This window comes from Bos grunniens, chromosome 4 (assembly GCF_055505025.1).
Source record: "Bos grunniens cultivar Pamir isolate PY7600 chromosome 4, Bosgru_T2T1.0, whole genome shotgun sequence".
In the NCBI taxonomy this organism is placed as follows: domain Eukaryota; kingdom Metazoa; phylum Chordata; class Mammalia; order Artiodactyla; family Bovidae; genus Bos; species Bos grunniens.
Window position 1 is genome coordinate 96,035,509 of NC_141168.1, and position 23,462 is coordinate 96,058,970.

Genomic DNA, 23,462 nt, shown 5'->3' on the forward strand with positions numbered 1-23,462 from the left:
GCTATACCGATAGGAAAAAAGTTAGATTGGGTGGTGTCTTTTGTTATTTTAAATGAGTTTTTAACATAATATCTCTATGCCCCATTCCTCTACCCAGATTTCTTGCTGCTTATTCACTGTGGACCCAATCTCCTGGTGACTATTATGACCCAGGGATGTAAATTCAGCTGTCAGCAGTGTTTTCACAACCACTTTGTAAAATTACAACGCTATCCAAAAAATAAATGAAATACAGGGAAATGGAAAAACCGAAACTTGACATGATCCACCCAGGTAAGAGCTAAATTTCCTATGTCTTTCCAAGTCATTCTTTTTTCTTCTTGTTACCAAAGCAAAGGACAATAATGCCAGAAACCCCACAGTTCCCTTTGATACTACCTACTTGCTTTCATTGTCAGGACATGAGAAGAGAATACTTTTCAACTTTTTAGGCACTTAAAACTCTGAAACAAGCTTTGACCTTCTGCCAGTATAAATGAATTGCTTCAAGATAGTCGCTATTTCACAAAAATAATTAATTATAATTCCCAGACCAGATGACAACTGTGCCAGGGAAACCAAATAACTGAACCTAGTTGGAGATCAATGACTGATCACAACAGGGAGGAGAAGGAAAAAGAAAAACAAAAGAGCAGGTCCAAAGACTAAAGACAACACTTTTTATTAGATAATTCCTCATCTTTTAGAGTATTTTATAACGTCCAATGACTTCACTGTTCATGCCTCAGTCTGCCCTAGCAGCAACAACTCTGCTTTTCTTGGCATCCTTTACAAACTAGTCTAATCTCAGCACAAGTTTCCTAGTGGAATCCTGTCTAGCACCCAGTCACACTGAGCGAGCCAAAGTTTTCAATTCCTCAATCACTTACAGCAGCCAGGGGCTCCTTTGACTGGCACACGTGTTTTTCCCACCAGAGCCATGACTCTCTGCAGATTTGTGCTGATTCTACACACACTTCTGGTTGCAAGTTCATATGCTAATCCAAGAAATGAGATCTATTCAGACTCCAGGGCCCATTAAACTCCATCATCCTGAAGTTCACTGGCACTGTGAGTATTTTCAAGAACACATAAAGTATGAAGCACACATTCCACATTTTCTCGGTATAACTTTCATCACCAAGAGAATTTCCATATTCAAAATATGAGCTTAGATTTGATCTATGCTTTATGAAAGAAATTCTTCTAAAGAAAGCCTCCATTTCAACTGAATAAAAACTCTTTAATTTGTATTTTCTCCAAAGACTAACCATAAAGGAGAAACATAAAAATGTTAAATTGGAAGATTCATTTATAGAGGTAACTTTAAAAATAAACACTATCTTGTGTCATCCTGGCCTTTTATTGATTTTTAACTGATGTTCTGTAGAAAAATGAAGCCACTCTGAAAATGCTTTTTGTAAAGGCTGTTGGGTTTGTTTTTCTTTTTAACATATAAAGAGGAATCAAGTGAATAAATGCAACTAGCAATGTTTATACTTGAGGAATTACTTCCTTGGGGATTTGCGAATCTTCAAACTACAATATTGTTTTTATTACAGATATGAACCTTGTTTTACACCATCAAAGTTCGCAAATAAACCCAAAGAAAAAGTAGTTCCTGACCTTGCGCCAGCTGGGCAGAAGGCTAAGCCAACACTGACAGGTCCTTGTGCCCTTTCTCGCGACATCGTGGTGGTGTACGGGCGACAGGCTGGACTCAGCTACATCTTATACTCCTGGATCTGTGCAAAAGCAGACAGAGATGCACTGAAGACTGGATTCAAAGCAAACGCGAGAAGACTTCTGCCAGCAGCATAAAAAAAGTCAAAAAGGAATCATCTATGCTCACTATAGTGTGAAATGCTGTAGGTTCAAGGTAAAGATGGGTGAGCATATGTTATGGCAGATTGAAAATGCTCTCCCTTCATGGAAAATTAAAAAAAAAAAAAACTGTCTTGTTCATAGATTGACAATGCCAAGAAATGATAGTTCAAAAATATTTTTATTCATTTTCTATATGCAATTCACTGAGCAGTGCTAACGTGATGGAAACAAGTAGGATGACAAATTGCAAAGGAGTTTCTTAAATATGATTTATTTCCATTTTTATGAGGCTTTTTGTTTGTTCGACTGCTAGGCAATCAGTTCAGTTCAGTTGCTCAGTCGTAACTGACTCTTTGCGACCCCATGGACTGCAGCACACCAGGCCTCCCCATCCATCACCAACTTCCAGAGTTTACTCAAACTCATGTCCACTGAGTCCGTGATGCCATCCAACCATCTCATCCTCTGTCGTCCCCTTCTCCTCATGCCTTCAATCTTTCCCAGCATCAGTGTCTTTTCAAATGAGTCAGCTCTTTGCATCAGGTGGCCAAAGTATTGGAATTTCAGCTTCAACATCAGTCTTTCCAATGAACATTCAGGACTGATCTCCTTTAGGATGGACTGGTTGGACCTCCTTGCAGTCCAAGGAACTCTCAAGAGTCTTCTCTAACATCACAGTTCAAAAGCATCAATTCTTTGGCGCTCAGCTTTCGCCACAGTCCAACTCTCACATCCATACATGACTACTGGAAAAACCATAGCTTTGACTAGACAGACCTTTGTTGGCAAAGTAACGTCTCTGCTTTTTAATATGCTGTCTAGGTTGGTCATAACTTTTCTTCCAAGGAGCAAGTGTCTTTTTATTTCATGGGTGCAGTCACCATCTGCAGTGATTTTGGAGCCCCCAAAAATAAAGTTTGCCACTGTTTCCACTGTTTCTCTTTGCCATTAACTGATTGTTAACTGATTATTCATATTCAGTTACTTAATCAATTATATAATCAGTTAATCATAACTGATTTACAATTATTATTAATTGATTGTTAGGCAATCAGTCCCTGACATATTCTCCACGGTCAGCCCTATACCTAGAGATCTGAAAAAAGTCACACATAGACTCTAAAGGGAGAATGATTGTATTAAACAACAGAACAGCAGCAGCAACAACAAAATATGGTAGTAGGTAAGAGCGCAAACATGTTTAGGGGAGCTGTAGCAGGCACAAGGTTCTTTGGGTAGGATAAGTAAATACATAAATGGATACAGAAACGTTTAACACTAAATTACATCAATCTATTTTTAAATTTCTTAGCTACTTTCAATTATTAGTAATTTGGGTCTGTTCAAAGTATATGAACAATTGATTAACCCAGTCTAAGCATCCACTGTGACTCTGATGTGCTGATCTATGATAGAGCAGTCCATGAGAGAGTCTCATTCTCTTCCTGTGTTCTAGACAGTATTTCCAAAAGATTGTGAATAGAAGCAATAAACACAAGTCATAGCCATTTTATCCCAATCCACAAAGTCAGAGGACTCTGCTACCTACTCGCCACAGCCCTCCTCCCCCAGAAACCACTAGACATGACATCTACACTGGCCTAGTGCATTTTATTGTCACTCACAATGGACAAGGACCCTGATGTGAGGCTGAATTTCTTCATACTCTTCTGAACAAATAGTTTCCCAATAGACTCCAGAAGAAAAAAATATATATATATCTGGGGCATATGGTTCATTTACGCTAGTTTTGAGAAGTGGCTGTTTTACAGTAGTACTGAAATCATAAATTACCTACAAAATACCAGGTGAATGCTAGTTCTGAGTGTCTTAAGTAGCAAAAAAGAGAAAATTTCAGTATGCTTGTCTCACCATGTGACAAAACTGTTTCTACACAGGCAAAGATATTTTTATTCTTTTTCATTACCAAGATGTATAATTTGGTGCCAGAGTAACCAGTGTTTTTTCAATCCACAAATTCTCAGTAGCAATTCTTATATTTATTTTCAGCTGAAAAATCACTTTCATAGCTAATATGGTTCTGTGCCATCTTGTAATATATTCACAGTAAGGAGATATTATGGATCACGTAATGCATGTTATTGTTATACCCCCTTTATATGATCTAGTTTGGAGATTCTAATCTAAGTATTACAAAATAAATTATATGGAAGCATATTATAAGAGTTCTAAGAGTCAAAATGTTATATATTAACTTTCTTCACATTTTTAAGATGTGTTTTCTCATGCTAAACCAATCTGGAACATTTAATATTTTACTCAGAATTGTTAGGATTTTTTTTTACCAAGTAGCAATCTAATTTTAAAAAGGAATTTTTGGGGAATACTAAAATACTTAATAATTATGGCTTCAAATTTAACCAAATGAATAATTAGTAAAAAGTCACACAGCCAAAACTGTAGCAGATTCTGTCCACCTGAGACAATAGAAAGCAGTGAAAACTCTGGTTAAAATCACTGAAAGAAATAAATGCACATCTTGATTGGTCAATCAGATAAATAGTCCAAAGGGATTCTTTTATCCTTGGTAAAGACAGGGGTTGGCGCTCAGTGGAAACACCTGCATTGTTAAAAGATAATTCTTAGAAACATATGTCAAGGCACTCACTGAATAAAGTGTAGCTGGGGACAAACCATTTTATTAAAACTAGTATGCCAAGGGCTTTTGTGACTTCCAGTTCTTTTATCACTTTGCAGTTTTCCTACTGATCAACTGCCTGTTCAAATGCTCCTTTTTGTTTCTCCCTAGAGAAGGCAACTTCATTTCTCCTGGAAACCTCTGCGTTTCCTGTTCTGCTGCTGTGGGCCCTGAAGCCAGGACCCTCTTGTGCGTCTATCAAAACGTGTCATTTATTCTAGGGCACTTGACAACCACGTTCTTCTTCACAGACAGTGCAGAAGTGGAGGGACATCACGGCCCCAGCCCCAGTTCCTAGAAATAGATTTTTCTGTTTCATCTCTGGCTGAAAGTTTCTACACAATAAGTATATTATATACCTTTTAAGTTTAGTCCTAGGGAGGTGAGGCCAACTTTTTCTTTCAAACGGTGGCTTCATCAGAGGCAATGAATATGGGTATCAGAACCAGACACAGCTGAATCACCTCCCAGCTCTGTCCCAGTGAGCTTCATGACTTAGAGAAGGCTTCTTAACTTCTCTCAGCCTTTCTTTGGGATAGCTGGAATAATTAAAACAGATAAAATTTTAGATACTTAGCTTAATGAGCAGCATATATTAGGAACTTAATAAACAGTACCAGCTCCCTTCCCTCTCTCTGTTCACATAGTTAAAATGTTCACATTATTTCAGTGACTCAGATGGTAAAGAATCTACCTGCCAATGCAGGAGACCTGGGTTCTCTCCTTGGGTCGGAAAGATTCTCTGAAGAAGGGAATTGCTACTCATTCCAGTATTCTTGCCTGGAGAATTCCATGGACAGAGGAGCCTTGTGGGCTACAGTCCATGGGGTCGCAAAGAGTCAGATACAACTGAGTGACTAACACACCTAACACATCAGAAAGGAAATGCTAATTTTGAGGAGACAGTATGTATTAGGGGAATAGAATAGGTTGCTGCTGCTGCTGCTGCTAAGTCGCTTCAGTCGTGTCCAACTCTGTGCGACCCCATAGACGGCAGCCCACCAGGCTCCGCCGTCCCTGGGATTCTCCAGGCGAGAACACTGGAGTGGGTTGCCATTTCCTTCTCCAATGCATGAAAGTGAGAAGTGAAAGGGAAGTCACTCAGTTGTGTCCGACTCTTAGCGACCCCATGGACTACAGCCTACCAGGCTCCTCCGTCCATGGGATTTTCCAGGTAAGAGTGCTGGAGTGGGGTGCCATTGCCTTCTCCAATAGAATAGCTTATGGAACCATAAAGATCTGAGCACTCTTACAACTTAGGTGACTTAGGGAAAGCTAATTCTCTGAATCTATTTCTTCATTTGCTAAAGCAAGCAGCATCTACTGAGCCTAGTAGTCATTAAATCAAATGCTCTACTCTGTAGTTCTAGCTATAGTGCCTGGACTAATGCCAGATAGTATGCATTTAGCAAATGGTTGTTTTTCTGCTTGGTCTCACTTTTCATAAACTACCTAAATAGCAGTAAATTGCCAATTAGGGCAGTCATATATTATAAAATATATAATTTGGTATTGTGATCAGTTTGCAATAGGTTTTTAACACCCTTCCTTCCTTCTTTATTTCCTTCTATCCCTTTTACATGCTAGACAGTAGAGCAGAAGCAATGGTGTAAACAGCGGAAGACATGTGTAATGTAAAAGTTCAGGGGTTAAAAAAAATTCCAGAAATTCCTGTGGATGGGATCAGGAAAGCATGAAGTAGGGGATCTCAGCCAGGTGGAAACTGTAGGAATGGACAGATGGCGATGGAAAGAAAATGAGATGCTGCTCAGATCATAATACTCCTTGATATACAAGATTCCAAGGGCTTCTTTATACTGGACATAGAGTCAAACTTTACTTCATGCAAGATCAGGTCCCACCTGCTTCTCTGCTCTCTTTTCATGTTGTTCTCCACTTCTTCACTAAGCCAGCTGCACCGGCTTTCTTTCCACTCCCAATACCCGCCAAACTCAGTCTCATCTTTGGAATTTTTCACTAGCTGCACTCTAGAAGAGGCATAGGGGGATTTTTAAGGAGATAAAACTATTCTGTATCTTGCTTGGATCGGAAGCTCTATGGCTTCATATGTCTTTATGAAAATTCATCAAACCGTGCATTTAAAATAAGTGCATTCTATTCCAGGAAAATGTACCTCAACAAAGTTGATTTAAAGAAAAAAGAATCTCTAATTCAGTAATGGAAGTCAATAATAAAGTAGAATTGATCTCAAAATATTTGTTTCAAGAGGAATTTTGCAGGCATTTGTCTGTTCTTTAAGGTGAATTGATAGTATTCAAATTCTTTAGTGTTTAGAAGCTGATTTTCCCAGACTTACAACATAAATCAATGGATATGGGTTACAGTCTCAAGGAAGTGGAATTTGGCAAGGAACAGATAGCATGAACTAAAACTGGGTGGTGGACTGAAAATTCAATAGGGAGATATCACAGACTTCATCTATGATTTCCATTCAGGAACAGATCCAGACAGCTGTAGACTGTGTAGGGGGCCTTTAGAATACAGTTACAAATCCTTTTCTTTAAAACCTAATTTGGGCTCAATTTCTTAAGTCAAGTCCCAGTTCATCATAGCAAAACAAAACAAAACAAAAAATCCTTGGCTTCTGCTCTTCTGACTTGGGGAGGTGTACTTGAAACTGTTTCCAAGATAGTACTTAAGTAAACCTCTTACAAGCCACTCTGTATACAAGTGAAAAACATCCTGAAGGAAACAAGCTAAGATGTGACAAGACAAGTACATACTACTGAGTAGAAACTGTGAGCTGTAAGATAAGTGAAATTACTAGTGGGGTGTGTGTGTGTGTGTGTGTGTTTCTTTTTGCTGTGGCCTTGATGAAGAGGAAAGGAAAGAATTTGTGCAGTTGGTCCACCCCCTCACCCCCCAGGGTTTTAGAATTATGTAAGGATAATAGTATTTCCCCACCCATCCCCTGAGGAGCTTTTAAGACCAGCATCTGTGAGGTGCATTTCCTAGATAAATGCAAACTGCCCTTTGACTCTCTTCAAGATAAGAAAACATTGACCCTTTCAAACAAGTTATTTATGACATCCACATAATGTGAAACAGCGCTTAGACCTGATGGGAACGCCCAGAAGTAAAGATACTAAAGGCAGTTAAGATTCTCCTCTGCTACTATCCAGGAGGGACTGCCACACAAGTTGAACAAGGCCCAAGGCTCATTAAGAAGTTTGATGAATTTAATACAATTCAAATTAAAGACGATCTCAGGGGAACACGTTTAGAAAAGAAAACCAGATGGAGCACCAGCGTAGAACATCCAAGGAGCAAGTGTGGGATGCCCCATGATCCTTGAGATTCTGGAAATGTAAGAAAATGGGATTTATCTTCTTGGGAAATTAACATGCAAAATGTGTTGGTGGCATAAATATTATGTTTCAGATTTCATAATGAAATTTTCCAGATTGTAAAGGAAAAACATAAAAAAGCCGCACTGGATACTGGAAGAAGTCATCCTTTCTTCCCTGGAAGACTTGCCAAAGTAAAGGAAAATAAAAGAAAACTGCACACAGTCTATCAACCCGAGGTATCAAGTTGGAAAGGTCAGGATACGTGCCACCAAGAAAATAAATACAGAACTGAATGTCAACGTGCCCAGCACTGTCCTTTCCTTTTCTAAGAATGGAATAATAATGCCAAATCGTGCCCTGGTATGCTGGACTGGAGAGCAGAGGAGCTGAGATCCTTTCAACAAAAAGCATAGGAAAAACAAAACAAAGCAAGACAAAAAACTCAGTTTTTTATCTAAAAAAAATACATGTATGTAAATTTAATATATAAAATGCTCTCTCTCTCTCTCTCTCTCTCTAACATTTAAATATCATCCCAGAAATAGTGAATGTGGAGTCGTCAACTTGGTTTTAGTCATGGTGGCATTATCATCTAAGAAATTAACCCTGATTGGGCTTAAGCAGAGGGGAGACCCAGTGTCTCTCTCTACTCAGACAAGGACTAGTAACTCAGAGGAAATGATGTAAGGGTTTTTGGTTTACTGTGTTTTGTTTAGCGACATCTCACAAAAACGTTCTTAAAATATGCCACGGATCATTTGTATTACCAAGATTTACTAATAATTTTATTCTGAAAATGTTAGCAAACCTCAAACAGAGGACAAGATTCCTAAATAAAGACAGCAAGTATTCTGAATCTGCAATGGGCAACCTTCACCAGAAAATATAAAACAGTAAAAATTAAATCAAATTCAACTGAAATTCTATTACCCAAATTGTATCATATAAAAAGAAATCTATCACAAAATCAAATCATACTCCATATCTAATTATGCAATGTGTTTTTTTTTATTATATAATATTCTATAGTTTTTCATGTCAAAATACCAGATTAAAATAATCATTTTTAAATGGCTACTTAGTACATTATCTAGATATACCATAGCTGAGTCATTAAATATAAAATTTTAGTCTACTGTGATTATTTCCAATTTTTTTTCTTTGCTTAAAAACACTAACAGGATGAATATATGGAATAAGTAGAACAACTGGTATGCACCTTTATTAAACTTCTGGGATTACAAGAAATAAAATAATTTAAGACCCAACAGTTTTAATTTCATGGTAAAGGATACATAATGTATCAGAATTCCATTCTGTCCCATATTTCTTTATCCTCACTTATTGGCATACACTGGTAAAGAAAAGAAGGAGCATTTAGAGAGAAATTGGAACACAGGAAGCCTGGAGTCACCTATGACGATCTTCTCAGGGAAGATGTGTGTCACATATTTTAAAAAGTAACTCAACCACAGCTCCTGTTAGCAAGCTAGAATGAAAAATGAGGGATGAGCAGAGATTTCTGAAAGGAGGGATAAGATCTTCATTTTTAAAGGAAAGCAAGGGATGCATAACAATGGCAAGTTAAAAATCTAAAAACAAAGTTGTACTGAGTAAATCAAGAGTATGTTCTATATTTAATTGATGGACTAGATATAAATAAATCATCAGGGACCCTGGTGGAAGTTCTGGCTAGAATGTGCAAACTGTCATGCTTAACTGACTTGTGGTAGTAAAGACTAATGGTTTCCAGTACATAGTGTCCATTGGGAGGAAACTGGAAGCAAACCTGCGAACTTCAGACTAGTGATTTGTATCCTCATACTCATCAGGATGGCAGCACCTGGAAAGAATGATAATATCATGGATTCCTAGAAAAATATCACTTTGGGAAAAATATGTAATGTGGCCTCTACAAGGCGAAGATAATGCCTTACTAATGAATTGATGCTTTTGAACTGTAGTGTTGGAGAAGACTCTTGAGAGTCCCTTGGACTGTAAGGAGATCCAACCAGTCTATCCTAAAGGAAATCAGTCCTGAATATTCATTGAAAGGACTGATGCTGAAGCTGAAACTCCAATACTTTGGCCACCTGATTCGAAGAACTGACTCACTGGAAAAGACCCTGATGCTGGGGACAACAGAGTATGAGATGGTTGGATGGCATCATCAACTGAATGGACATGAGTTTGAGTGAATTCCGGGAGTTGGTGATGGACAGGGAGGCCTGGCGTGCTGCAGTCCATGGGCTCACAAAGAGTCAGACACGACTGAGCAAGTGAACTGAACTGAACTGAATGAAGTCAAGTTATAATTGTATATTTCATTTGATTAAACCTTCAAAACAATATAGCTTGTCTCCTTCTCTCCTCATTGTTGCTGCTCTAACAGCTTAGAGCATCGAACTAAAGTTTTCAAATAATCTGCAAATAGCCTCACTTTCCACATATACATCTTTTATCCCAGCATTCACAGTACTCTATAGGATATATCTTATCCGATCTCTTCCTTGGTTGCAAACATTGACTGTTTTGATTACAGGATAAAACAGGGACTCTCCACCACAGTGCTCATGGAAAATGAGTTCACAGATTCATGAGATGGTTGGATAACATCACTGACTCAATGGACATGCATTTGAGTAAACTCCAGAGGAGCCTGAGGACAGAGGAGCCTGGCATGCTGCAGTCCGTGGGGTCACAGAGTTGAACACAACTAGCGATTGAACAAACACAACAACCACAGTTCAGAAGGATTTCTGCAACAGGCCTCTTCTGGTCTTATCTGCTATATGGCTTCTCTCCAGAAGAGCTTGACAGACTGCATGCAGATCATCACACTGGGTGCTGGTGTCTGCAGCCATGATTCAACACGCACTGTTCCATTTTCTCAGAATGTACCTCCTGATCCTTGACCACTAAGTAAATTGTCTTTGAAGACTCAGCTTAAATGTCCACTTCAGTTAAACCTTCATGGGCCTCCCTACCAGGTAAAATTACTCCTTTGTACTCATATTAAAGCAGGTAGCCAATTGCAAAGGTGAAGCATCTCAAGGGCTAAATGGGATTTCCTTTCATGTGTCTCATAGTGCCTGGCACTTAGCAGGTTTTCAATAGAGACATTAAATAGATGGATCTCCCGGATTTCTCAGAGCTGATATTGACAAAAGAGAATTTCTACTTTCAGAAAACTTTGAAAGTAAGTGTGTGTATGCTATAGGTGGTCAAACAACAATTTAGGAAAAACACTTGGTTTCCTTGTTATTATGGAAAATGTTTTGTCTTAAGTACGGAAATGGCTTAATGACAGGAAGCAATGTGTAGGAATAAATGATCATTTCTCTACTTAGAAAAGTTAGTGTCAGGGTTCTCTGGGGGTTGAGGCTGGAACACAGTCTCAACCAACATGTTAAATATATTGCTGAGAAAAAAAGAGAGAATTCTTTAAGTTTTCTTTTTCCTAATTGCCAAGGTCTTAAGTGTAGGTTAACTACAGTTAAGTTTAGGTTAACAGGCATAACATGCAGGAATATAAGGAAAGCAATTAAAATAAAGAATAACACTTAACTTTGATGTAGGAAAATAAAGGTAATAAAATTAAAGAAAAATCCACTTATCCAATTTATTTTGAGTACCTATTATATACAAACTCCTATTTTAAGAGTTGTAAGAGTTACAAAAGTGAACAAGACTGAATCATTGTACTTACTGTGATACATGAATAAATATTTATCAAAGTGAAATGCATTAAGTTTTAAATTAATAAAGTTATATAAATGTTTAGAAGAGATAATTTTTCATTGGAAGAATTGGGAGCTTAAAGAAAAACATTTTATTTGAGCAGCTAAAAATGTCTTGATGCGATTTTTAAAGATAGGGATTAACAAGGGAGGTATTTTTAAATGAATAACAAATGAGGAAGAGTGATTAAATATGACAAATATAACTGGGGTGACTCAAAAGAGATAATTGACTACAGAAAGATAATTAGAATCTGATTTGAAGGCAGAAAAGGGATGTGATGAGCTAGGTTGAGGGCAAAATGAATTTATAAACTACTACACATGGCATCCGGTCCCATCACTTCATGGGAAATAGATGGGGAAACAGTGGAAACAGCGTCAGACTTTATTTTGGGGGGCTCCAAAATCACTACAGATGGTGACTGCAGCCATGAAATTAAATGACGCTTACTCCTTGGCAGAAAAGCTATGACCAACCTAGACAGCATATTGAAAAGCAGAGACATTACTTTGCCAACAAAGGTCCGTCTAGTCAAGGCTATGGTTTTTTCTGTGGTCATGTATGGATGTGAGAGTTGGACTGTGAAGAAAGCTGAGCGCCGAAGAATTGATGCTTTTGAACTGTTGTGTTGGAGAAGACTCTTGAGAGTCCCTTGGACTGCAAGGAGATCCAACCAGTCCATTCTAAAGGAGATCAGCCCTGGGTATTCTTTGGAAGGAATGATGCTAAAGCTGGAACTCCAGTACTTTGGCCACCTCATGCGAAGAGCTGACTCATTGGAAAAGACTCTGATGCTGGAGGGATTGGGGGCAGGAGGAAAAGGGGATAACAGAGGACGAGATGGCTGGATGGCATCACTGACTCGATGGACCTGAGTTTGAGTGAACTCTGGGAGTTGGTGATGGACAGGGAGGCCTGGCATGCTGCAATTCATGGGGTCACAAAGAGTGGACACAACTGAGCGAATGAACTGAACTGAAGTGAACACTGTTAATTATAAATTACAACCTAAGAAAAAGTTCAAAGAGTCTGGAAAACATTTCAGAATGTTGCTGTGATGGCAGGAGCAACAACAAAACCATGTAATTATGCATTCTAAGTTTTATAGGATATAAAGAATTTTATTGGCAATAAAGCACTCTATTAGACACAAAGTATTCAGTGGGACTCAACAGCTATACTAAGCTATGATGTTATTCTATTTGAATAAGTCTTACATTTTAAGCAGTTTATAGTTTGTACAGTCTTTCAAGTACATGGCCTCACATAAGATAAAGGAATTAGTGCTGTCATTCTCATTTTAAGGGTCCAAAGGCATAGATCTAAGTGCCAATACCTTACATGACTGGCTTCAAGCTTGTACAACTAGTGAGACACTAGTGGAACCTAGATGTTCTTGATGCAGATTCAGTATTTTTCACCTATTTCCCTTAAATACTCAAGAAAGATATAAATGCAATGAACTAGAAAGGTCTAAAGGAAATCATTAAATTAATTAAGGGAATACGGAGAATCCTTTAGAAGGAGAAAGTTGAAAACTATGTGCATGAGAAATCTAGTTTGGAAATGGAGGATTTTATTAATAATTTTATAAATGTTACAAATACAATTAAATGAAAATGGCTTAGGCTATGAAATTCAGATAACTAGAACTGAAAGATACTCTAAACCGGACATTACAAACACAGGGCAAGCTGACCACATCTGTCCTCTCCATATGCCTTGCGTGATCTTCACAGTGTATTTTAACACATTTTAAGTAGTCGCCACAATTTTGAAATTGGGAGAATTTATAGAAAGATCCATATTTGCCACTTCTTTTGAAAATTAGAATGTCTGGGAAAAAGTGGGCTTTGGCCCAACACAGCACTCAGCCAGACTAAAAAGGGGCTTCACCCTTTAAAAAGGAAATTTATTCTCTGCTTCAGTACACTATCCCCTGAAGTACAGCTCTAGGGTACACGGCTCTCTAGTGGACCACATACAGTTGGCGTCACACATTTATATTACTTGGTAAGTGTTTGAGTGTTGGCCACTTCTCCAGAATCTAAGCAGAAATGTTTGAGGTGCCATTTGACATAATGGCAGGCAAGTCAGTCATACCCTCCTTCAAATGCATTCTTTGGTTTGCTAACAGAGAATGAACACAGAATGACATGTTAGAAGACACATTCTATCCATAAAAGTGGACTTCCATGTTAATGGCAGTGCTTCAAAGGGAAAAATCTAAATGCTCCTGCTTCTAAAAAAACATGACTGGCTTTTTCTGAAGCCAATTAAAAAAAAATTTCTTTCTCAGATTCCATGAGATTCAGAATCACTTAGTCAATAAATATTTACTGAGTTCTCACTGTATGCCAGGTACCATTTTAGTTGCTAAGGCAAAAGCAATAAATAAAATAGTCTACAATTTCTGCTGCGGTGGACCTTACCTTTAGTGACAGTAGACGTGAAATAAACAATATAAATAAATCCATATATAGTAGGATTGGGGATGTAAAGGGGATCATAATTTTATTAAGGAAGATCATGGACAGCATCACTGAGAAAGTAAGATTTGAATAACAGCATGAGGAAGAAAAGTTAAAATGAAGTATCTGAGGGAAGAGTATTTCAAGGAAATATACTCCCCAAATTATTCCTGTAAGTTGCCCTTTATGCTTATTAATTCAAGCTGTTTCCTGCTACTGGCAACTAAGAGACTTTACCATTTTGACCCATGAGTATGATATGTCTGATGATTCTAATGTTATTAATATTTTAAGGTATATTTTAATGTGTCACGGGCAAGAGCATCATGGAATACTGAGGATTTAAAAAGTTTAGTATCTAAAATTCTTTTAACTGCTTTTGCCAACTGTATAATGAATGCCAAGATTTCTTTTTCTTCTTTCTTTTAAAAAATAGTATCAAGGAACTGTGTACTCAGAAGCACACTATTGCTACCAGAAAAATGTAGAATTAATTTGTTTTTTTCCTTAAAATGAGACGGGGAAAAACATTTTCACATTTATCCCCTGTTTTGGGGATTCCTCCAGGTCTCTTAGATTAATTACCTTTAAAAAAAAAAGGAAGAAAATAATCTATTATTTATTTTGCATTTAGTATGGGCCAGATATTTTAACATATACTTTGCCTTATTAAAAAAATCATTGCACAAATGACTAGATTGAGACTGTAGCTAAATAACTCATGCAAGTTTACTCAGTTAAGGGAAAAGCAAGCCAGGATTCCACCTCACCTGACATTAAAGTTTGGTTTTTGTATTAAGGAAAAATCAGAAGGTTCTTCTGGCCTTAATGTGGCCATAGTCTTCTAACCACAATGGCACTTACTTAAGGTGGTTCTTTAATAATTTAACACTAAGAAAGAAATTCACACCACTTTTTGGCAGCATCGTGTGAAGCTGATGGAAATATATGAAGGGGAAGAGTCTGAAATAAATTTCTGGTGAAATGATACCTATTACTGACCTATGTCCTCCTGCATATTTATCTATGTACCATTAGGCATTACTCCTATCTTTCAGGAGGTTTCTGGGAGGGGGGAAAACCCTGAAAGAACGGTTCTTATGTGTAGAAAACTAGAACAAAAAAGAAAGCAAGAGAGAGAGAGAGAGAAAATGAAAAGGCCAAGTTCCCAATGGGTTCCATTGTGCTCACAGCAACCAAACACTGCTCTCTGCTAAAAAAAAAAAAAAAAAAAATGTCAGGCCATAGAGCTGGGAAGACCATACAGCACTCTCACGTAACTGTTCTGATGAGGTGTCACCTATTTCCATCCAAAAGCTGTTGTAATATGATAACACCTTTGGGATAAGGCACTTTTCTGTCTATGAAATTATTGAATGCAGGCCTTATTCACCTTTCCACATTAGACTTGGATGCTCACAATTTGACTTTAGGCCGTGCAGAAACGAGAGGAGGCATCCAGTGTACAAAAGTTGCCCATCTGGAAAACTCCTTAATGGGAAAGAGATGGAGGAGATGATCCAGTGAAGTCCTCCACATCTTTAATTTCCATGATTCTGCTAGGAAGTATTTTGGAACTTTCCTAACCCAAGGCAGATTCCACTGATTTCTAAAGAGGGGAGGCGCGTGTGAGGGGTGATTGATGTTGAAACATGGAAAGGAACTGTCCTTGATTGCTACAGAAAGATGGAAAGCCCAGGGCAAGAGGAAGGGGGTAACCGATCTCACACCACCTTATCTTGCTGAAATACCAGAGGAGAGGGATGGAAGAAGCCGGCTGCCAATTTGCTGACTCTTCTGGCAGTGGGATGGTCACTGAAAATACCCTCCCAGTAATTACCTGTTAGGAAACAGACTCACTTTCCTCTTTAGGGCCCAAGGCCTGCTTTGACATCAAGTAAGCAATTAAGCAAATCCTTTTTGGTTCTGTCACTTCTTTAACTTCAGTTAACTTAAAGAAGTTAAAGAACTTCAGTTTCTAATCTGTTTTTTGTTAACTGTCCTTGTCTTTAAGAGAAATAACAACTGGCTGTAGAAAATCTCAATGAAGGGAAACCAGACAAAGGATTTGCAGGATTGGGTAAATAATGCATCCTGCCTAATTACAGGAGATATAGACGGTATCATTTCTAAGATGTTGCTTAGAGTTAAATGAAAAATTTGCACTTTGAAGGATAGTTGAATTTAGGAATATAAAACATAAAACTTTGCTACCTCATCTTCACAGTTTCTAATGTTTTTGAATCTTACTGAAACTATGACAGAACAAGCATTTCAAACTGGATCTATTTTCCCCAGCACCCTGTACCACTTAGATTTAGAAATCAGAGCCACTTTGTCTTCTATGTTTAGTTAACTGGATGCATCATGAGTAAGGCAATCTTCTATGTGAAGCTAACCATATTTTCTATTCATTTTTATCTCCAGGATACTGAATCCTTCCTACCTGAGATATGCCAAAAGTCTGAGTGCTCACTATTTTTCAGCGTTTTTTATGCCTTTATGTGTGCTTCCCAGGGTTTCAGTGGGTAAAGAATCTGCCTGCCAAGCAGGAGATGCAGGTTCAATCTCTGGATAGGGAAAATCCCCTGGAGAAGGATTCCCACTCCAATATTCTTGCCTGGGAAATCCCATGGACAGAGGAACCCAGTGGGGCTACAGCCCATGGGGTCGCAGAGAGTCAGTCATGACTGAGCGACTAAACAGCATGACCTTTTACACAGATATCCTAGACACTGTCCCTACCTTCTAGGAATGTATTTCTGATTCTTCCATTCTGTGTAACCCTGTTATAGAAAAAAAAAAAAAAAATCACTCAAATTATATGTTTCAATTTGTTTTTTAATTTTAATGATAAAAACGTTTTCTACAAAAGATGAAGTGAAATAGTTCGTGAAATAGAAGTTTTAACTGAAAGGGACACTGGCTTTTATGTAGTCTGACTTTCTTAAAGGAGTGTAACTTTTTTTGTCATTTTTTTTTTTAAACTTCTTGAGAACATTTACCAAAGGGCAGAAAGTTCTAATCTCGTGATCTCTATTCCAGAGCTTAAAAGAATATTTAAAAAATGATTTTAGAGCATAGGAAGCCTAAGGAAAACTGCAATTTAACAATCAGCGATGTTCATGAATTAGTGTTCTAGCATCAACTCTATTTTTGCCCTCATGTATTATCTTTCATGACCGCATTACTTACAGAAAGGGGCAGCTGTTACTAATTTTGGAAATATTAATGTACCACCCCTTGAATTCTCTTACTCTGTGTGTTAGAAGCCATTATCTTTAAGCCATACCCATATGCAGTGAAGAGTCCTCAATGGCCTTTGCTTATTATGGAACAACTTTTGATTGTCGCCTATGGAAGCAGAGAATTGCTTTTGTCTCCTGGGATCTCAGCTTGTATGTTCAGCTCTGGATCCCCAACATTTAGCATGCCAGAAGGCTCAATAAATATTTGCTAACAATTGAATAAATGAAGTTTGTGTATGTGGCAGCAGTGCTATTTTGTTCCCCTTTCCTGTCACAGAGCCACCAGCTGCTTGTAGAACAGTGAAGGGTGAATTGTATTAATATAAATAAACATGGTCTGCCCCTAATTATATGTGTGACCTTGTGCAGGGGACTTCCCTCTCCAGACCCTGGTTTCCTCCTCTATAAAGTAAGGGAATTAAATCAGGTAATCGCCAAAGTCCCTTCCTGTTATTCCATACAGTGATTAGTGTGTGATGACATAGTACACGTTACAGTATTATTTACAATAGTGGGGGCTGCAAACTTGGCCACTCACTCCTCCTCAAAGAGGACATGAGTCAAGTTTTACAGGCAAGTGGAGAAAAATTCAAAAGTAAGGGTTTTCTCTCATTTATAGCCTCATAGGCTTTTATTTTCAGGTTTCCAGAGATTAAGAGGATAAGGAGTAAAATTAAGAGCATTAGGAAATATTTTTTTTTAATGCTGAAAAATATTTTATTTAGATCAATTAACTGGATAATGGTTGTTTTTATTCACAGGAAGGACAGTGCTTTTCATATTCATAAAATATCAGTGACTCCAGACCCATTTAGTTCCCACACATCTGTTAAGTACAGAAAAAAGAAACCTAATGATCTAACAGAAAAATACACTTTTTAAGGCTAACATTTGGTTCACAGACCTATCATTCTGTTTGCCAAAATGAAGTTACTGAAGCTTTCACAGTAATTGTTGTGACTGAGCAGAGCAAAGGGACTTATGTACATTCACGCTGGTATGTATACACATGTAGTTGCGCCTCCCAAGGCCCTATTAGGACCTGCTATTTATTTCCTGAATGGAGCCTAAATTAGGTAGTGATATTCTGTGATGCTGCTGAGAAATGGATGTGCCATGTGTTCTTGTTTAAGAGAGAGACAATGAGCAGACAGCAACACAAGAGCATTCAATTACGATGCCCCAATTTATTTTTTAGCACAGTTCTTGCTGAAAGGTCCTTCAGGAAAACAAGAACATTCAGGAAGCAACCCTCAGTCTCTGTGGACAAATGTGTTTATTGAGAGCCTACTTGGTGAGTAGCCCACAGACTCCTGGACTTCTAGTCCCTGGTTCTAGCTTCATTTGCTTCCAGTATTACTGAGTGAAATCTCGTTTCTTCATCCATAATTTGGGGCTAATACAGAATCGTTGTGGGAATCAAATGGGGTAACATGTGAGTGTACAAAGAAACAGTGGGGAAGGGCAGGGAAGGTCATGTTAAGTCCATGCTAAAAAAGTTACTTTATTCTGTATTACTGTTTTCATTTCTTACAAATTTCATAATCCCATTCGCTAGCTGTCACTAGGCAAATATGAAAATTACCTTGTTAAAAATTATAGTAGCTCACAATGTTGCTTTACCCATATTGTAGCATAATCATAATTATAAGTTTATCACCACCAACCAGGGCACCTGCCCCTACCCCCACCTTCAGGTAATACTGTTATAATGGATATCCCATGTGTAGAAGAAACTGAATGTTTAAATACATGAAACACAATATGTACATGTAATAAGCTGGATAAACTAAAATATACGCACAATTTAACTTGTTTTATAATAGCCTAAATATTGCAAGTGTTAAATCAAGTATGAATATGTGTGAGCATGCGTTACTTCAGTCGTGTCCAACTCTTTGCAACCCCATGGACTGTAGCCCACCAGCCTCCTCCATCCACGGGATTGCCCAGGCGATAACACTGGAGTGGATTGCCACGCCCACCTCCAGGGGATCTTCCCTACCCAGAGACCAAATCCGCATCTCTTACCTCTCCTGCATTGGCAGGCAGGTTCTTTACCTTTAGTGCCACCTGGGAAGCCTTAAAGATGAGTGTCATTTTTTGGAGAAATCTATCACTACCACATCAGATTACAGCCTTACAGATTATAATCAGATTACATCAGATTACACATCAGATTTCAACACCTCTCCTTCTGACTTAAGAAAAGCATTATAATGTATGTATTGTGGGAGGAGCTTGTCATTTGCTCCCAACCCAACTCCACACTGCCACTTCTGGATGGTGCTACCTGGCTGGGATAAAACCACTCTGGGACAGCAAGATTGATCTGAGCCAGAAAGAAGGGAAATAAATCCCCATATTCCAAACATCTCCCTTTCATCTTTATGCTCCCGCCAATATAGGATTAGTTTTCCTGCAAAACTCTTGGTAGAACTAGCCATTAGAAAATGAAAACTGGGTACTGGTTACTTCTTGAAAGCTCTGAATGACTGCTTTCATTAATAACCAATTGAAGCTTCAAAACTACTCATCTGCATCTCCCAATGAAGAGCCATATCTTTTTTTTCCTCCAACAAATTACTTGCTGTTATCTTGTTTATGGCCATGCTGCACAACCTGTGAGATCTTACTTTCCCAATCAGGGACTGAGCACCCCAACCAAGGATTTAACTGTGGGGCCCCGGCAATGGAAGCCAGAAGTCCTAACCACTGGACCATCAGGGAATTCCTTGCTGTTGCTGCTGCTGCTGCTGCTGCTACTGCTAAGTCACTTCAGTTGTGTCCGACTCTGTGCGACCCCAGAGACGGCAGCCCACCAAGCTCCCCTGTTCCTGGGATTCTCCAGGCAAGAACACTGGAGTGGGTTGCCATTTCCTTCTCCAATGCACGAAAGTGAAAAGTGAAAGTGAAGACGCTCAATCGTGTCCGATTGTAGTGACCCCATGGACTGCAGCCTACCAGGCTCCTCCGTCCATGGGATTTTCCAGGCAAAAGTACTGGAGTGGGGTGCCATTGCCTTCCTGTTACCCTTTACCAAACATATGTGATCAGAAGCCAGCAGTGAATGCTGCTACTTCGGTTCTCAACCTCCTCTGCTCTATGCTGCCTGTATGAAAGCATCTTCTATTAATATATCTGCTGAACTTCCACAGAGACAAAAGCTTTACCATTCAAGCCATAAAGACATTTATAGTTCTCCTAGAGAAACTGTATCTAAGCACACAAGAATATGTAAAGAACCACCAAAGTGGGAGAGATGTAAAGTGTGTCTTCTCTAAATATCCCCAGCCTAAAACTAAAGCCAAAAATTGGAAGGTTTTCCTCTCACATGCATGACCACAGGAACTTGAGTTGACCTTTAAAATTTTTTTACCTGGTTATTTCTTGGGGCTTCTGGGGACTACCTGATTTGGGTGTAAAATTGTAACAGCTAAGGTTCTTTCTCTTCAGTTTTCTATTTGAAATTCAAGGCCCCTACAGCCACCTAAGAAAGGCTGCTGGCACTGACACCAGGGGTTTCCTGAAAAACCAAGGCAGTACACCACACAGACTTTGCTGACTTCTAAATATGTAACAGTGTGTGTGTGTCTTAGTCGCTCAGTTGTGTCCAACTCTTTACGATCCTGTGGATTGTAGCCCGCCAGGCTCCTCTGTCCATGAAATTCTCCAGGCAAGAATAATGGAGTGGGTGGCCATTCCCTTCTCCAGGGGATCTTCCCAACCCAGGGACTGGACCCAGGTATCCTGTACTGCAGGCAGATCCTATACGATCTGAGCCACTAGGGAAATCCAAAACAACATGTCCCACAACTAAAAGCATGCTTCAGGATCTGAATAACTGCTGAGGCTTCTATCTACATTATCTCCACATCCTTAATGGTGCCTTTAATTAAATTCTTTGATATGTGAGTTTATATAATTATATAATTAGTCACAGAAGAAAAAATTCAGAGTGAGAGAATTTTACTGACCTCGTTAAACAGCTTAGAGCAAAAACCATGAAAGATCTTTTTAAACCATAAATGAGTAAATTTGACAACTACCACTTGTAAACACTTGTAAAAGCATGCAATATGCAAATTTTGTCAATTAATTTACAGTGCTATATTTTAGACATTCTAATTCAATGTTAGAAATTTGGATCATATAAATTTTTTAAAAAGTCTGTACAATATGCATAACTTTAAATTTCAGAATTTTTATTTTATAAAAATGCGTATTTCAATATATCCATGTTTGTCACAATTGTATTCCCTCCTACTTACTCAGGGCTAGTATAGCAAATGTCATCAGTAATATTTGCTAAGTGAATTTTAAAAATACATATTTTAATGGGTGGATGAATAGATAAAGAATCATCTGGACCATGGAAGCTTCACTGCTGATGCTAAAATTCCAAAATCAATTCACAGTATCCATATAATGTGGAGCAAGAGTCCAGCTTATTAACTGCTGCTGTCTTTTTATGCCTGTGCTTTAATCAATAATTTAAAAATTTTTGCTAATAAATAATTCATGTTACGGTGGTACTGTTTTTTTAAGGAACTGGATATTCTTACAATTCTTGGTTTTCTTAAGACTCCTTGGCAATATTTTCCTCTGAATACCTAAGCTCTGGCTCTATAAAACTCTCTGAGAATAAACTGGTTATTTTAATTTGAAAGATGCCAGATTCACTTAAATAATTAATGAAGGTCCACAGAGCTTCTTCTTCTCCCTCATAATAAAAAAGTACAGTTAATTATTAAAACGACAATACAAAATAAAAAGTTCTAAAAAAAAACTCAGCTATATTAAAATGTGTGTGTGCACACACGCACATCTCTCAGTTGTGTCCGAGTCTGCAACCCCATGCACTGTAGCCCACCAGGCTGCTCTATCTGTGTAATTTTTCAGGCAAGTATACTGGAGTGAGTTGCCATTTCCTACTCCAGGGGCTCTTCCTGCCCCAGGAATCAAGCCCTTATCTCCTCTGTCTCCTGCACTGGCAGGTGGATTCTTTGCCACTGTGCCACCTGGGAAGCCCCTATATTAATCATAAAATAAAAAACATGAGAGAGGTAATGCTGAGTAGAACCCCAAAAGGGGCTTATACATATGCACCAATGTTGTTTTCCCTAATCATATTGTTTTCCAAAATTTTTTACTGTGGTGAAATACAGAAAATTTAAACTTTACCGTCTTAGCCATTTTTAAGTGTAAAGTGCATGGATACTAAGTACATTTATACAGTTGTTCAACCATCACCACCATCCATCTCCAAAACTCATTTCATCTTGTAAAACTGAAACTCTGTGCCCATTAAATAGTAACTCCACATTCCGTCTCTCCCATATATCCCCTGACAAATACCATTCTACTTTCTGTAAGGGGAATCACACATTATTTTTCTTTTGGCGGCTGCTTTATTTCACTTTGCATAATGTCCCTAAGTCTCTTCCATGTTGTACCACATGTCAAAATTTCCTTTCTGTTTGAGGCTGAATAATATTCCATTGTATGTATATGGCACTTTGCTTATCCATTTGTCTGTTGATGGACACTTGGGATGATTATATGTTTCAACTATTATGAATAATGCTGCTATGAACATGGATGTACAAATATCTCTTTGAGAGTTCTTTCAACTTTCTGGGCATATACCCAGAATTAGAATTGCTACATCATATGGTAATGTTATTTTTAATTTTTTGAGGAAACATCATACTGTTTTCCATAGCAGCTGTGACATTTTACATTCTGAACAATAGTATACAGAGGTTCCAATTTTCCCACATCCTCAGCAACACTTGTTATTTTGTCTTTTGTTTAAATAGTAGCCATTTTAATGCATGTGACATGGTATCTCACTGCAGCTTTGATGTGTACTTCTTTAATTAGCGATGTTGAGCTATGATTATATTTTTAAACTATATAGATAAAAAGTCTTTTTTCTTAACCTTATCAATTCTAAGGAATAGAGCTAAATAAAATGAAAATTCCAAAAATTGTCATGCAAAGAGTCGGACACAAATGAGCAACTTTCACTTTAAACCCAATAAATGTATCTTTCAAAGATGAGTATAAATTTGAAGGAAATAGCTTAATGAAATGCAAGGCAGTTTACAGCTTTTCAACACGGCAATTAAACTCTTTATTGAGTTTGTTTCACTCACTCATTCAGCGAATACGAACTGAGGGTCTTATTTGTGTTTCACTGTGCTAGTTTCTGGGAATG

General features: G+C 38.1%; 1 long non-coding RNA gene across 1 annotated transcript in view; it reads right to left on the minus strand.

Moving 5' to 3' along the window:
- Positions 1–2,931: 2,931 nt before the first annotated feature.
- The window catches only part of LOC147374562 (uncharacterized), a 138,396-nt gene continuing 117,865 nt past the window's right edge, over positions 2,932–23,462 (minus strand). The window contains exon 3 of the long non-coding RNA XR_015162909.1: positions 2,932–5,004. This is a non-coding gene — a long non-coding RNA (uncharacterized LOC147374562). The remainder of the gene's footprint in view (positions 5,005–23,462) is intronic.